The 15,050-nt window shown below is 42.9% G+C and overlaps 1 protein-coding gene and 1 pseudogene across 2 annotated transcripts in view; one reads left to right on the top strand and one right to left on the bottom strand.

The window, feature by feature from the left end:
* Positions 1-15,050, top strand: part of LOC148016305 (ARM repeat superfamily protein) — a 178,421-nt gene that overhangs the window by 153,791 nt on the left and 9,580 nt on the right. The gene's annotated exons all lie outside the window — the stretch shown is intronic.
* LOC148016306 (uncharacterized) lies at positions 7,002-8,604 on the bottom strand (annotated as a pseudogene).

Here is a 15,050-nt window from a genome sequence, read left to right as displayed (position 1 = left end):
TACAAAGAAATAGGCACTTTTTGGCCATTATCCTTAAGCCTACAACTTTCTTTTTTTCTTTCTCCTTTCTTTTCTTTTCCTTCTTTCTTTCTTATTTCTCTCTCCCATCTCTCTCTCTCTCTCTTTCATAACTATAGTTGCACTAGTACCACGTGCAAAAGGTTTCATAATATACCATACTTAGGTATCGTACCTCATGTATTACTACCATAAGTTACCAACTTAATCGATATATCTTTTCCCATTTGAAGTGCACTTTGAGATGAGCTAAATGCTCCTTATATTAATATTATTTTCCCTTGAGATTCAAACAATTTCTCTAAACCTTCTCTCTCAAGCCCACACTTCTCCTATTTGTATGGTCATTCATGTATGATGTATCCACTCCCATCTATGTAGTTGTGGTTGTAGGTAAGAGTAGCACATGTTGCACATGCAACATTAGGTTTTGGCATGTTACCCTCAAGTATTCATCTTATATACTCTAATACCATTGCTATTTAGACTTAAAATATCTATTCTATTATCTTTAGTCCAAAATAATCAAGTTTTTTTTTTTCGTACTAATATCGTACCGTACCTTATAAAATCTTAGGGTACCATGTAGTACCATATTTTATCGTACTGTAGCATATCGTACCTTTTGTACCTGTCAACTATGCTCTCTCTTAAACAAAAAAAGGACAATTGAGCATAAATGACAATATATGAGAGTCAATTGAAAATAACATGTTACATGTTCATTATTGACTTATGTCAAAGTTTAGTCTTTAGGCAAGCTATATCATTATGCAAACCTCAAACATCATAGGAAATTGAAATGAACATGCTACATAGCCGACATGCAATGTGGAGTGAGTCAAGCTACAACATCATGATTCTCATTCTTAAATAAAATGTCAAGATATCAAAATTCAAAATGAATCACAATAGATCATGCATAACTCATAAATGATACTAGAGTTCTATTATCAACTTTCAAGGCATGAATTGTACTACAGTAATAGAGTCCAGTGACTAAACAAATTGCCAAAAATGTAAATCTCTCATCCAAAATCAACTTTGGCGCGGTGAGAAGTTTTGTTGTCCCCTCATAACAAAGAAACAAGAGTGATGGGAGGAGTGTGGAAGAGAGAGAGAGAGAGAGAGAGAGAGAGAGAGAGAGAGAGAGAGAGAGAGAGAGAGAGAGAGAGAAGTCAATGACTATCATGGAGGGTCAGTTCAATAAGACACCATACAAAAGTAAAGTCTTCCTTTGGCGTGTCATGGTTTGTGGGCTGCCTCTCGCCACGGCATTCGCAAAATGGCGCATCTCAAATGGCGTTTGTTTTGTCTACCTCACTACTCTGGAAACTTCTCACCATTGTTTTCTTTTGTGCCCTTTGACTTCCCTCTAATTTGCTATTTGGCAAGATGTGGTTGGCATGTCAATGCACCTCTTTAACTGGGTCTTTGCTCAACCCAAATATCCTTTTTCTCCACAACCACATATGAAGTTCTGTTAGCAGTCATGTTTGTCATGCCTTGTCATCTCCTGCCTATGAGCCTTAGTCTGAGTCAGACGAGGACATTAGGAGCTCTGACATGTCTGTCATGTGTTATGATGGGGGAGGCTAGTCACTCTTGACTGGTTGTCTTAGGATATGTATATTTTTTTGGCCTCTTTTAGTGGGCAGCCACTTGCTGCCCGACCACTTTTTGGTCACTGTTGTGGGGCGCCCATTTTAGGGCATTTTTAGAGTTTGCGCCCATTTTAGGGTTAGGGTTAGGGTTTGTCGTTTTGCCTATTTATAGGCAGCCCCTCTCCCCACTTGATCACTTGTCTTCTTGCAGATTCTGACACTCCTCCCCCGTGGTGGTAGTGCCATCATCATCAGCCTGATCTGATGCCCTCACTTACGCTGTGGGCTGCGTGCAGGGACTGATCAGTCTCCTTCCGCCTTTCTGTTTGTATTCAGCATTCATTTCAGTCAGTGCAGATTTCTCTTCCTTATTTTTTGCTTTCTCTCTCTCCCTCCCTCTGTGTTCGTATTCCCTCTTCCGCAGTGCACTCTCACATGGTATCAGAGCCGAAGGAGAGTACACGGAGCTAAGATTTACGCGGGAGATCACCCAAAATCTTTGCGTTTGCTGCTGGCCTCATCCCCAACAGTGAAGGCAGCCCCTCCAGAGGCTACCACGTGTCACCAGCCTTGCGTTTGCTGTAGGCGCCCCCCTCTTGAGGCTGCCACGTCATCAAGCACCACTTCCTGCTTGCGTTTTCAGTCAGGGCGGCCACTCCTACAGCTGGACGACACTCCTCCTGCCTACGCCTTGCTGTTCAAGTTGTTGTTCCATCTCCAGGCGGCTCTTTTCTTGCTGGCGACCTATTCCCAGGCTGCGTTTTGGTGCTGGCGGCTTCTGTCTTGGTACTATTCATCAGACAACCTTGCATTTTGCAGCTCCAGGTGTCTGTAGGCCTCCCCCGCCTGCGTTTTGGTGATTGGTGACCATACTGCTGGTCATTATTCGGCATTGGCAAAGTTTTCTTTGGTGTTTTGCAAATTGGAAGATGTCTTCTCATCATTATTCGGCATCGGCAAAGTTTTCTTTGATGAGAAGACATCTTTGATGTGGGGAAGTGTGCAGTGGACATAAGTTTTCTTTGATGGACATAAGCTAGCGTACTCTCACAGATTCTCTTTCCATTTGTTCGTTTTTGGAGATGCTGGTACAATTAGACAATCCAGAATGCTTTTGTTTTTTATTTCACATTAGGGGTGCAAACTCACCTTGCCAAATTGAAAGGTCTTTTATATTAGTAGCTTCTCCTTATTCAACACATTGATCTCCCTTCCAAGGAGGACTTGGTTCCTTAGCATACGACAATTCATGTTGCTTCTTTGTTGTGACTTTTGTACTCTTTTAGCTGTTTGATCTTGTGTAAAGTGAGTTTCTAACAATGGCCTAGATCCATCTTACATCTTGTAACTTGTATTTTTTTTCGTAATTAATTGATACAATTACCTATTAGAGAGAGAGAGAGAGAGAGAGAGAGAGAGAGAGAGAGAGAGAGAGAGAGAGAGAGAGAGAGAGAGAACTCCGTTGGCCTCTTTTCCGCGCCATGTGCTCGGATCATCATCCGTGGGTCATTATAGCCCATTATTTCTTTGAGGATCATGGGCTTCTGTATGGCAATACCCAAATCCGGAGTTCTTGGTGGCATGTTCTTAATGCTGATTTGCAGTTCTTCAGTTCTTCTTCATCCTTGCTTACCCATTTGGTATGTTCCTGGAAACTAGTCCTCCGGAAGGCTCAGTGGCATCCAGCGGAGGATCGCTTAGCTACTAATTCTTTTCAATTGGAATTGCTGGCAGTCTCGCGGTTACTTTCATGGGAAGGTAAACATGAGCTTCGACCACAATTCAACCGGATGGCATGTTTGGGCTTAACTTCAGTCGCGGATACCACCCTTGCCAGTCGCAATGTTCTAATATCGTTTCGTATAGCTAGGAGGCTTTTCAGGATCCCTCGTGGATATAGGCATTTATGGGAACAGCTTTTGATGGTGCTCTTGAGCAGACAACCCTTTCCTGCCCTTGCTTCGGATCATCCCTGGCAGGGTTGGGACTTTGAAGGCCGGCTGAATTTAGGCAAAGCTTCCGCTAACCAGGTGTATCATCTTCTGATTAAAGATCATCGATGGCTGGTTACTAAAGAGAATACTCTATGGGGATTGCGTAAATCCCGGTCATGGTGGAGGGCAACTGTGATGGAGGGCTGGTTGAACAAGACACCCTTCAAATATAAGGTCTTTCTTTGGAGGGTGATGATTGGTGGTCTTCCGCTTGCTTCAGCTCTTTCCAAGCGACGAATCTCCAACGGCAACTGTTTTTTTTGCACCACTAGTGTGGAATCCGCCTGTCACCGATTTATTTCTTGCCCTATCGCTAAGAAAATCTGGTCATTCTTGTTAGCAATTTGGCGAGCGGTGGTTGGTTTCTCGCTACGCCCCTTTGATTGGGTTTTTGTGCAGCCCAAATACCCCACTCCGGCACAGCCACATATGAAGCTCGTGTATCACTTTCTTTGATATTGGGGCTGTTGGCATAATTGGACCATTCGGAATGCTTTTCTTTTTGATTCCGCCTATAATGTTCAGCGGCATATTGCTAGGCTTAAGGGTCTCTTGTATTGGCAGCTAGATCTTCTCCAACATTCTGACATGCTCTCTAGGGAGGACTTACGTCCCTGGCATATGGCAATTTCCTCTGCGTCTTTGCCATGACTTTGTAACTCTTAGTACTGGAACCTTTTCACATGATGGCTTAGTGTCATCATGTATCTTGTTATCAAGTAAACTTGTACTTTTTTCGTAATTAATGCAATTACCTTTTGAGAGAGAGAGAGAGAGAGAGAGAGAGAGAGAGAGAGAGAGAGAGAGAGAGAGAGAGAGAGAGAGAGAGAGAGAGAGAGAACTGAAATATACTACACAGAGAGTGACAGAGACAAAGTACGCCATCCTCACCTACTTCTTGCCATTGATGCCTTTGAATAATGTTGCCTTGAACGATCTCATCCGCCACTTCTGTTTCATGCTCCGGAAGAAAGACCTTGTGCATGCAAGTATATCTTGGATATTGTGGAGTCATGTTTGCACCCCCAAATCCATGGGAGGTGGGGCTGTTTTGGATGTGGAGACCCATATGATAGCCCTTTGTTGGTTTCTTTTTGAGACCCTTTGTATTGGTCGCCATGCCTAGACTCTTATTGCTCATACTTTCCTTGAACAGCAAGGCCTTTTGCAAGGCAATACAAGGATTTAGGGTTCCTAGTGGCATGTGCTTCATGGTAACACTCACTTTCTACGTCTGCCTTGAGTCCTCTTAATCATTTAGTATCTTCATGGAAAATCGCCCTTTCTAAGGCCTATTGGCACCGAACAAATGATAGATGGGTGGCTAATTCATTGCTGATCGAAATTCTAGCAATCTCTCGTATTGTTTCATGGGAAGGCAAATCAAAGGAGAGACCTAAATTTAATCGCATGACCCATATTGGATTGACCTCGATGGTTGATGCCACTCTCATGTCCTGAGGCACCCTTATGTCCTTTCACACCATCAGAGGAGTCTTTCAGGTATTGCATGGCTACAATGACCTCTAGGGTAGAGTCTCCAATCTCTTGCAGGATCGGTAGTCCTATCCTATTCTGGATTCCAATTGCCCTTGGAAGGATTGGGATCCTGCAGGGCAGTTGACCCTTCAATCCTCTTTAGTTAATCAGATCTATTATCTCTTGATCAAAGACCACGCATGGATCACCACCAAAGCGAAATCTCTTTTGGGGATTAACTCTAAAGCCTGGTGGAAATTGGCAAAAATGGAGGGATGGATCAATAAGACACCATTCAAATGCGAGGTATTCATTTGAAGAATGTTGGTGGAGGGCCTCCCTCTTGCGTGGGCCCTTTATCACAAATGTATTTTTAATGGAAATTGATTTTTCTGTACCATTGTGGTTGAGACTTCTCGTCATAGATTCATTTGCTGCCCTTTTGCTCGGAAGATTTGGCCCCTTCTCTCGGACATTTGGCTTGCAGTGGTGGGCACACACATCCATTTGTTGGATTGGGTTTTTGGTAAAGCTAAATACAATGGTCTACCACAACCTCATATGAAGATCCTCTTTCACATTTTCAGATTTTGGGGTTGCTGGCATATTTTGGTCGCTCACAATGCATTCATTTTTTATGCTGCCTTGGGCATTCAGCATTATGTTGTGAAGCTTAAGGGTCTTCTCCAATGGCACCTTGACCTTCTACAACATGTTGATATCTAGGTCAAATATGATTTAGCTTTTTGGCATATGGCTATCTCCTCTGTTCCTTTGCCATGACTTTGTATCTTTTATGCGTGATGGACTAGAGCCATCCTACGTCTTGTAATCTTGCAATCTTGTACTTATATTTTTTGTAATTAATACAATTATCTATTACGAAAAAAAAGAGTTACGAAAAATAGAGAGAGAGAGAGAGAGAGAGAGAGAGAGAGAGAGAGAGAGAGAGGCAGAATCTCATCAAAGCTCCTAATCCTTTGTAGCATGGTTGTCCTATTCAGGCGTACCTCTTGTAATCTTGTCTTTTGTTGTTCTTGAATCAGATGTATCCGGTTTATGTATGATGGCCTAGAGCCACATTGCACCTTGTAATCGTGAAATCTTTTCCTTTTTTTCATAATTAATAAAAATGACCTATTATGAAGAAAAAAAGAGTGCAAAGCTTGGTCCTTGACTCTACCAATGCTACTTCTTTTCTGTGACTTTTGTGCTCTTTTAGTTGTGAGACCTTTTGTAGATCAAAGTTTATGCACAATGGCCTAGAGCCATACTGCATCTCATAATCTTGTACTTTTTTCATAATTAATACAATTACCTATTATGGAGAGAGAGAGAGAGAGAGAAATGAAATGAAATGATATATTAACGTCTACAAAAGGCCAAAATGACCTATGAGACCATGAGTTACAATCATAAGTATGATGGTACAACTGTCTAGGCGAAATATGTATGTAGCATAAAGCAAAATAAGAAAGGAAACTAACTATGGCTATGTGTAAAACATAGAGCTCTATCTAGTAACAATGAGCTCCAAATGGTACAATCTCATGTGGGTATGGAGGACTTAGCTCTAGCCAAGCAATAATCCCCTATATTCGCCTATGAAGGTGTCGTCGGTGTTTGTGTCGAGGCCTAGGATGTTTGGATCAACTAAGCTGAACGGCTCGATCAATCAATACTCCTTGTCTTTGTGTGGACAGTGGCAGTGAGAGAGGCTCTCGTGTGGATTGTGGCTGTAACTATATTGAAGTCTTCCGAGTCTCCTTTGCAAAGAAGTCTGTGAGCTGCCTTTGCGAAGGGCCTCGATGTCCTAGAGGAGTTGTACTCCTGAGGCGTATGTCACGAAGCGGTCATATCTCAAGAAGAAAGAGGCCAAGGCATCGCTAATCGGTAAAATCCTTCTCTAAAGAGACAAGAGACAGTGGAAACGACCACGGACCTCATAATACGTTGGGCAGCGGCAAATATAATGCTCCTCTGTCTCTAGCTCTAATTGGCATATCTGGCATATGCGCTCCTCTGGTGGGATGGATCTATATCTTCTACTTTCAATCTCTAGCTGATGTGAGGAGGTGCGCAACTAGCCAATAGTACATCTGATCCCATTGGAAAGGTGGGTGTTCATGTATCTCTGGCGAACAATAAATCCATCATCTGTAGTATGAAGGAAATGCTCGCGGTAGAAAGCCATCTTTGTCCCTAGCTCCTATCCTGGCTTCAACCATGTCCGCTTGGTATCCAACTGGGTAAGATCCATCCTGATAATCTTGCGGATCTCTAACCTGCTCAGATCAAGAGATGGTGCATTAAGGGAGTACTGGAAGGGGGGTAACTTGTCCATGCTAAAGCCATGCAGCTCAAACCAAGCCGACATTTGTGCATACTAACATGAAGTATCACCCTCTCTGGCAAGCTGCTTGGAGGACTCAAGGGCCAACCGTGCATATCTGTGTCTGGGTAAGTCCCATAGGCTATGTATGTATGCGACCGATCGGGTGAGGACCTCTACCACAATCGGTGTAGCTGCTAGCTTGGCTCTGATGATCTCATGTGGCACTGAGGCCTTACATCTGATCATCCTGGATATCATAGATACTAGGGGTTTCTCCATCGACCTCCATCCATGATAAGTACGCCCTGATCTGCTACGGTGGTCAAGATTGGGCCCCCATATCTGTACTCCATAAAGTAGTGTGGATGTGACCAGTGTATCGAAGAGCCATAGCTTGGTGCGGGGTTCTTGGAATTGCACCTATGAGCACATCCTCTCAAAACCACCTAGTGCTGTGTATCCACGAGTTAGTCTAGTGTCTGCTGCCTCTCGCATAGAAAAGGTGGGCCCTGTGAATAAGACTCCTAGGTATGTAAAAGAATCCACATACTCCAGCTCCTCAGATCCATATGTGAATTTAGGTGCTGATCTCCTGACTCACTGTGGTGTAGTATTAAATACCATCACCTTGGTTTTACCAAGGTTGACTGAAAGCCCACTGTCCAAAGTATAGGAGTGTAGTGCATCCAAGTGTCTCTATAGACCCTTTGGAGAGTCAGCTATCAATACAATGTCATCTACATACAATAGGAGAGGTATCCAAGTGCCAGCTAGTGGAGCTCCTCTATCTCCTTCCTGTGAAATGCAATCAGCAATCCCATCAATGTATAGGCCAAATAATGTCGGAGAGAGGGGGCATCCCTGTTTCACCCCAATGGTGGAGTAAATAGGTGTTGAAAGGCCCTCAGGTGTCTAGACTCTGCCCATAACTCTCTCATACAGTGCCAAAATACCCCAACTGAGCTCTTTCGGTACTCCTATGGCATGCAATCTATTTATCAACCTGTCTCTCGGTACTGTGTCAAAGGCTTTGCGGAAGTCCACAAAGCAGAAGTAGGTTTGTCGGCCATGGGCCCTTCCCTCCTCAATGATCGCTCTAAGTGTGAGGATGTGATCCAATGTGGAGAAGCCTCTCCTAAAGCCAGCTTGTCCCTCTGCTCTAAGACCCCACATCTCTGCCCACTTGCTTAACTCATGCTCAAGGATGGAAGCATATAACTTAGCCAATGTATGCCCAACCATGATCGTCCGATAGTTACTGGGTAGAGTAGGGTCCCTTGACTTGAGGATGGGCACAATAGTGTTCGTGCTCCAGCTTTCTGGTAGGCCTTTACACATGGCTCTGTTAAACATGTAAGCTAGGAATCTTGCCACCAAATCTCTAGCATGGATCAAGTGCTCGGCTACTAATCCATCATGATCTTGTGCCTTTCCTCTGCTAAGTCTATCAATGGCCTCAGAGAAGAAAGAAAGAAAGAAAGAAAGTTATATTAACGTCTACAACAGGCCAAGTTGGCCTATGAGACCAAAATGTTGCATACAAATGTCTGGGAGATTTCAAAAGTCCCAGTGAAGCTACCGTTTCAAAAGTCCCACAGAGAGAGAGAGAGAGAGAGAGAGAGAGAGAGAGAGAGAGAGAGAGAGACGGCAAGAGAGAGAGAGAGAGAGAGATTTTGCCCAATTTACGAAAAAAAAGAGATCTTGCCCAAGGTTCCCTCTCCGACATCTTTAAAACAATGGAGACCCATTTCTGTTATGGGATCGTTATATAAAATCTTCTCCAAAATTATTGCCAAGAGATTGCATAATGTTTTTTCACACCTCATTCATCCACGTCAATACGATTTTATTAAAGGTCGGAATATAATGCACAACATTTTGAATGTTCAACTCAGAATTGACTATGCCAAGCTTCTACCAAGCAGGTGGTTATATTTCAGTTGGATATTGAGAAGGCATTTGATTATGTCAGCTGGTCTTTCTTGCGGCAATTAATGTCTACAATGGGTTTTGGGCCCTGTATGATTTCTCTAGTTGATACCATTAGTCAGGGTGTTGTGGCCCATATTGCTCTTAATGGAGGGATTACGGAGGAAATTATCTTATCTCGGTCCCTTCGGCAAGGCTGTCCTCTCAGCCCTTTGATGTTTGCTTTAGTAACTCACCCCATGCTCTCATTACTGGATATTTTGGCAGCTCAAGGTGAGATAGTTGGCTCAACTCTTCCCGGCAGTGATCAGCTTGTGGGTCAATCTTTGGCAGATGATTCTTTTATGTTTCTTAAGGCGGATCGTATTAATGTTAATCGGGCAATGGTGGCTTGGAATCTTTTTGCTTTGGCATCGGGTCTTCACATTAATACTCAGAAATCCACCCTTCTCTCCTGTACTTAGAATGATCTGCAAGCCTTGGGTTGGAATGGAATTGTGATCACAAGGGGTAATACAACCAGACACTTGGGATATCCTATTGATGTGGAGGTTGCTCCCCGAGCCTTGCTGGATTGGATGGCCTCTCGAATTCGTGACAAGTTGATGTATTGGAAATCCCAGAGTTGCCACTACATGTTAGACTAAAAGTGGCTCAATGCATTATGATCAGTATGATCTCATTCTTTCTGCCATTGCCTCCTTGGACTAAGAAGTCCATTTTGGATTTGGTTCAGCCTATTAGATTTATGCTCTGGAAAAAGAAAGGCAATCATTTGGGGTAGGTATGGATCTCTTGGCAGCATATGACCACTGTAAAAAGGATGGGGGGTGCAGCTTTGCTAGATGTCAGTTTGCATATGGCCGCTTTGAGGCTATCCCTGTTGCAGAGTCTATGTATTCAGTGCCATCCTTGGTCAGACATTGCCAAATTCTTCATAGAAAAGATTGGCATCTCTCATGGTAGCACGGTTATTCGTGCTTCCTGGTGGCATGCGCTTAATTCTACGAGGCCTTTAAAGGTCTCCAGTCTTTTCTCCCTTCTCATTTGATAGCTTCCTGGCAGGAGATGGTTTGTTCTGTAGTTTGGCATCCCTCGGATATTCGTAAAGAGGAAAATTCGTTGCAAGGAGAAATATTGGCTTTCTCAAGGTTGTTGGATTGGCCACAAAAAGATTTGCAGCGAGACAAGCTCAATCGGATGGCTAGGTTGGGGTTGAAGACAGTCCGTGATGGTGTTATTCCTAGGCAGCCCCATCTTTATTCCTTTAGGCATATTCGTCAGTACTTTAGGGTGCCTCGTGGATACAGGGACATTTGGTCGTCCATACTAGACAGCCTTCAGAGGTTCTTTCCTTTGCCTGCATTATAGCCATTGGATCCTTCATGTGACTGGATGTTTGTGCTTCCTGATGATTTTGGGAAAAAGGCAGCTAATCAGATATCTCATCAGATGGTGGAAGCCAAGAGATGTGTCATGGGGAAAGTGAATAGGTTATGGCATCGTAGGAACAGTAAAAAGAAGTGGTGGGAAAGATTTATCCAGCTTTGGAAGTCTACGGTCCCGTATCAGGGAAAACTGTTCATGTGGTGGCTGCTCATTGGGGATCTTCCAACGGGAGAAGTGCTCTGTGCCCGAAATATCTCTGCTGGGTGTTGTGTTTTCTGCATTACATGTGATGAAACATTGCTTCACCTCTTTGTCTCCTGCCCTGTTGCGCAACAGATCTGGAATTTCATTTCCGTGTGTGGTCCGCAGTGACTCAGCACTGCCTATCAGTTCACTCATGGATTATAGGAAATATCTCCTCTATGCCCTCCTTGAGTTCAGATTGTTCCTGCCTATTTCATTTCCTTAGATGGACAGCCTTGTGGCATGTATGGCGTACCCGCAATGCCTGTATTTTTGATTCAGTATTGGGCATCCATTGGCATGTGGCCCCCTGTGCGTGGAATAGTGTTATGGCAAATCTCCTCTATGATGTCAGCGGACCTGCTTCTTCCGGATATTGCTGCTTCCTGGCTAGCAATTGTTCGCTCTACTCCAGCTGTTCCTTCTGTGTGATCTATTAGTATTGTTCATGTAATAGGTTCTAGTTGTTCTAAGAGCCTGCAAGCCTCATGTAAATATTAGTTACATAGAAAGTGAGAGAGACAGAGTATTCTGACCTGATGGTCTGATGTAATAGAAAGTAAGAGATACAGAAAGAATGTTGACCTGATGGTTTGATGTAAATATTCACCATCTAATTTAGTTATCTTCACGAAAAAAAAAGGGAGATGTTGCTTGAAAATCAAGCCAAAGCGTCGAGGAGCACAACCAAAAATGATCCACTCTAAGGTGGAAAAAATAAGAGAGATCTCTTTCTTTTCATTCCTTGCCAGCTGATTTCCTACAAGGGGAATGGGAGTGGAACATTCCACTATATTGGAACACATCCCCATTCCTGATCTATGGTGCACAGATAGCACACAAGTTACTACCCTTTAAACAATTGTTCGTAGATATCTACATAACTATCCTCTCTTATGTCACCACTTGCCCATCTTGCATCAAAGTAGGAGAATCAGCTATTCCTGCTTGCATCATATTGGACAACAAAGACTTCTCTCAGCTTATTATCTGCATGGTTATGGAGGGATCCCAAGTTAGAGGAAGAGCAAGATGACATGGTACCATGCTAGCTTTTTGCACAAGGGCAACATGGTTTCAAGGACTAGCTAGAGTTACTTGTACACCTTGCATACCTGTAATGTCATGCAACTTGCTATCCATTCCACTTGGAAAACCTTAATACAAGTCAAAGTTCCCATATATTTTATTTCGTGCATCGGGCCAAATGCCTCCAAACACATTGTCTTATGTCCCTTGCATCCCAACTCTGTATACCAACAATGTGGATCCCAAGCAGACCTTAGGTAACCAAAACATGGGCGACCTTAGCTTGAAACACTACACTACCTGCCCAAGTATCATGGATGCTGAGATGGCGGCAGAATAGCTTGCTGACCTTGAATGACTAACTGAAAATTATTGCCTTTTCTAGCTAATGCAGCACCTTGCCCAAGAGTTGAATTTCGCAAAAAAGTAACTTGCATTGTAGGCATACATGAAGGCTATTCAACTCAACATATGTGTGTGTCCTAGAGGTCCAAGCATGCTAGGGTGCCATAGTGCGATTGACCCATTCCAACATTGGTCATGTGACTTGCTTCAGAACTCACACCTAGAATCAAGAGTTAAGGTGTAGACAACAGCCCACCAACTGCAAAAGCCCCAACTCAACTCCATGACTAAAGCCTACAAATTCATGAGCAAATGGGTTCTAGTAAGTTGTAACTGACTGTGGAATGGCAGTCCTGTCATATTGCCATTGCGCTAACTTGTGAGCCTTCCATGACCATATTTGCAGTTGCATATAATTGCCAAACACCACGCAAGATGGCAACATCCTTAAATGCACCCAAAAAGCATGGCAAAGGATCACGAAGGAAAGACACCTCTTATGACAATAACTTATGCCCTCAGTTGTGCCTTTGCAAAGAAGCAATCGTCTTGCACAATTGGCTGACTCTATCACATCATTGTGATTTAGTCCCTTGCTTCTTCATGTAAAACCTGTAGGAAAGTTCAAAAACCAATTGGTAACAATTTAACAATGTTAGCCAAAAACAAAAGCATTCATGAATCCACATACCATACATGAATGTTTTCGCGAGCTCTATGCTCCACTAGATGCCTTAATCGCCCTTAATGGCTGCTTTACAAGACTTATGCTCAAGGCCATCCCAAAAGTTCCATGTGGATGATTCACAATGAACATAAGTAAGCATTCAATGCAAACATGGATCCACTCAACGCAACTAACGTGCACTCAACTTACATCAACTAGTATTTTCCTTAGATGTTTCTTCATAAGCAAGCATTCAATGCAAACATGGATCCACTCAATGCAACCAACGTGCACTCAACTTACATCAATTTGTTTTTTCCTTTATGTTTCTTTTACAATTTACCCACTCCATGTATGACATTTCTATGTATGGCCATCTTGTGGGACCCACACCCAATGGCAACTACTTGATGCATCTAAAATACATGTTGCTGAGATCATATTTTAGTGTTTGCACTTGAGCAACCATGGACTCACCCCCTTGAGATGTCCTAGCTGCAGAACCATGAAACCCTTCTTTAGGAAACCCTAAGGTCAATGAGCATAAACTTAATCTGTAAAGCACTTAACCTTGATCATGAAGTTAGAAAGAAAACAATTAACACAGGGAAGCTAAACAGCTCTTGCACAAAGACTCAAAACACATATTGGCCCCAAAGCTCAGCGCCTCTTGCACTATTGCCTCAATACTTCTAGAGCCATTCATACTAAGTACAAAGAACCAGATTTTGCTCTGAAACCTTGGATTTCAGCCATTAGCAGAGCGTAACCAGCATCTTGTACCTGCTCTTGACCTATTAGTCCAGCCCTGCCTGCTTACTAAACCACAAGCTGGTCGCACCAACTATGACTAACAGACTCCAAAACTGACCAAATCTTTGGCTATCACGTGTCAAAGACTTAAAATGAGTCTGCACGATGTTGTCTCAGCCCTGGTCCACATACAACACACACACACAAAAGAGAGAAAAACTGTCCGTTTCTTGTGCCAAACTGCACAAAACTGAAAGCACTAGCAACAAAGCTGCTAACAATGACCCTAGTGTCCACGAAGGGGAGAAAGTACACACAACTCTAGACAGCAAGTCTATGCTATCCCAAGCAGCCCACAATTGATAGTCTCACCTGCCCAGGCCCCAGAGAGCTAGGAGTTAAATCACATGTTAATCATATGCTTGGAAAAACACATCTGGTAACACCTTTGACATTCTTTTGTATTTTAACCATTGCATATGTAATACTCAGGGTGGATGTGGCAAAGGCTTACAAAATAAAGCACCCAAACGATACCCCTGCCTTGGAATTTACCAAGAGTCCAAGCATCAAACAATCTATTACATGTTATGCATTGAGAATTCAATTGTACACAGTCAAAGAATGAGCTAGAAACGGTAACCTGTTTTATTCATCATTTCAGATACGAAATATTTACTTGCATAAATATATTGGCTACATTTCCACTAGCCATCTGGGAATGAATTTTGAAGCGGTAGTGTTAAGCGCACAATCATATGTGCAACATTTTTTCAAGTAAACACGAGCATTATTGTAAGCTAGCTTATAAAGAAGAGGCATCAAGGTCATGTGATTCCACTTGTTCAGTTGTCAATGCTTCAGCTTTATAGGGAATGATTTTGACCAACCTTGCTTTCCACATGGATGGGTTATTCTGATATTCCATGCTCTTTTGAAAATCATCCATGGCAAATTATCCTTTAAACTATGCTGAAGTTCATGAAAGAATTCAAAGGTTAGGCCATTGCAAGTACCTATTAGGTGATTGCAGCTAGCATAAGCTGATTTGGCTGTATTCAGCTCATATGCTGTAAATTCAGCCTCTAAAAGCCAAGCATGTATACATAATGTAACATTTCCCTCTATTGAACCTTGCTATTGCCTTCTTTTTATATGTTAGCTGTCACTGGCATGTCAATTCGCTCCTAGCTTTGGGCATGAAGGATTTTGCATTAGCATTGCAAGACATGCGCAGGACCTTGCAATAGGTAATTGCCAAAGGT

The sequence above is a fragment of the Lygodium microphyllum genome, chromosome 23 (assembly GCF_053477565.2).
Source record: "Lygodium microphyllum isolate KBCC chromosome 23, Lygodium_microphyllum_v1.1.10, whole genome shotgun sequence".
Taxonomy (NCBI): Eukaryota; Viridiplantae; Streptophyta; class Polypodiopsida; order Schizaeales; family Lygodiaceae; genus Lygodium; species Lygodium microphyllum.
Note: the sequence above shows the minus strand (reverse complement) of the source record. Positions and strands in the feature narration are given on the sequence as shown.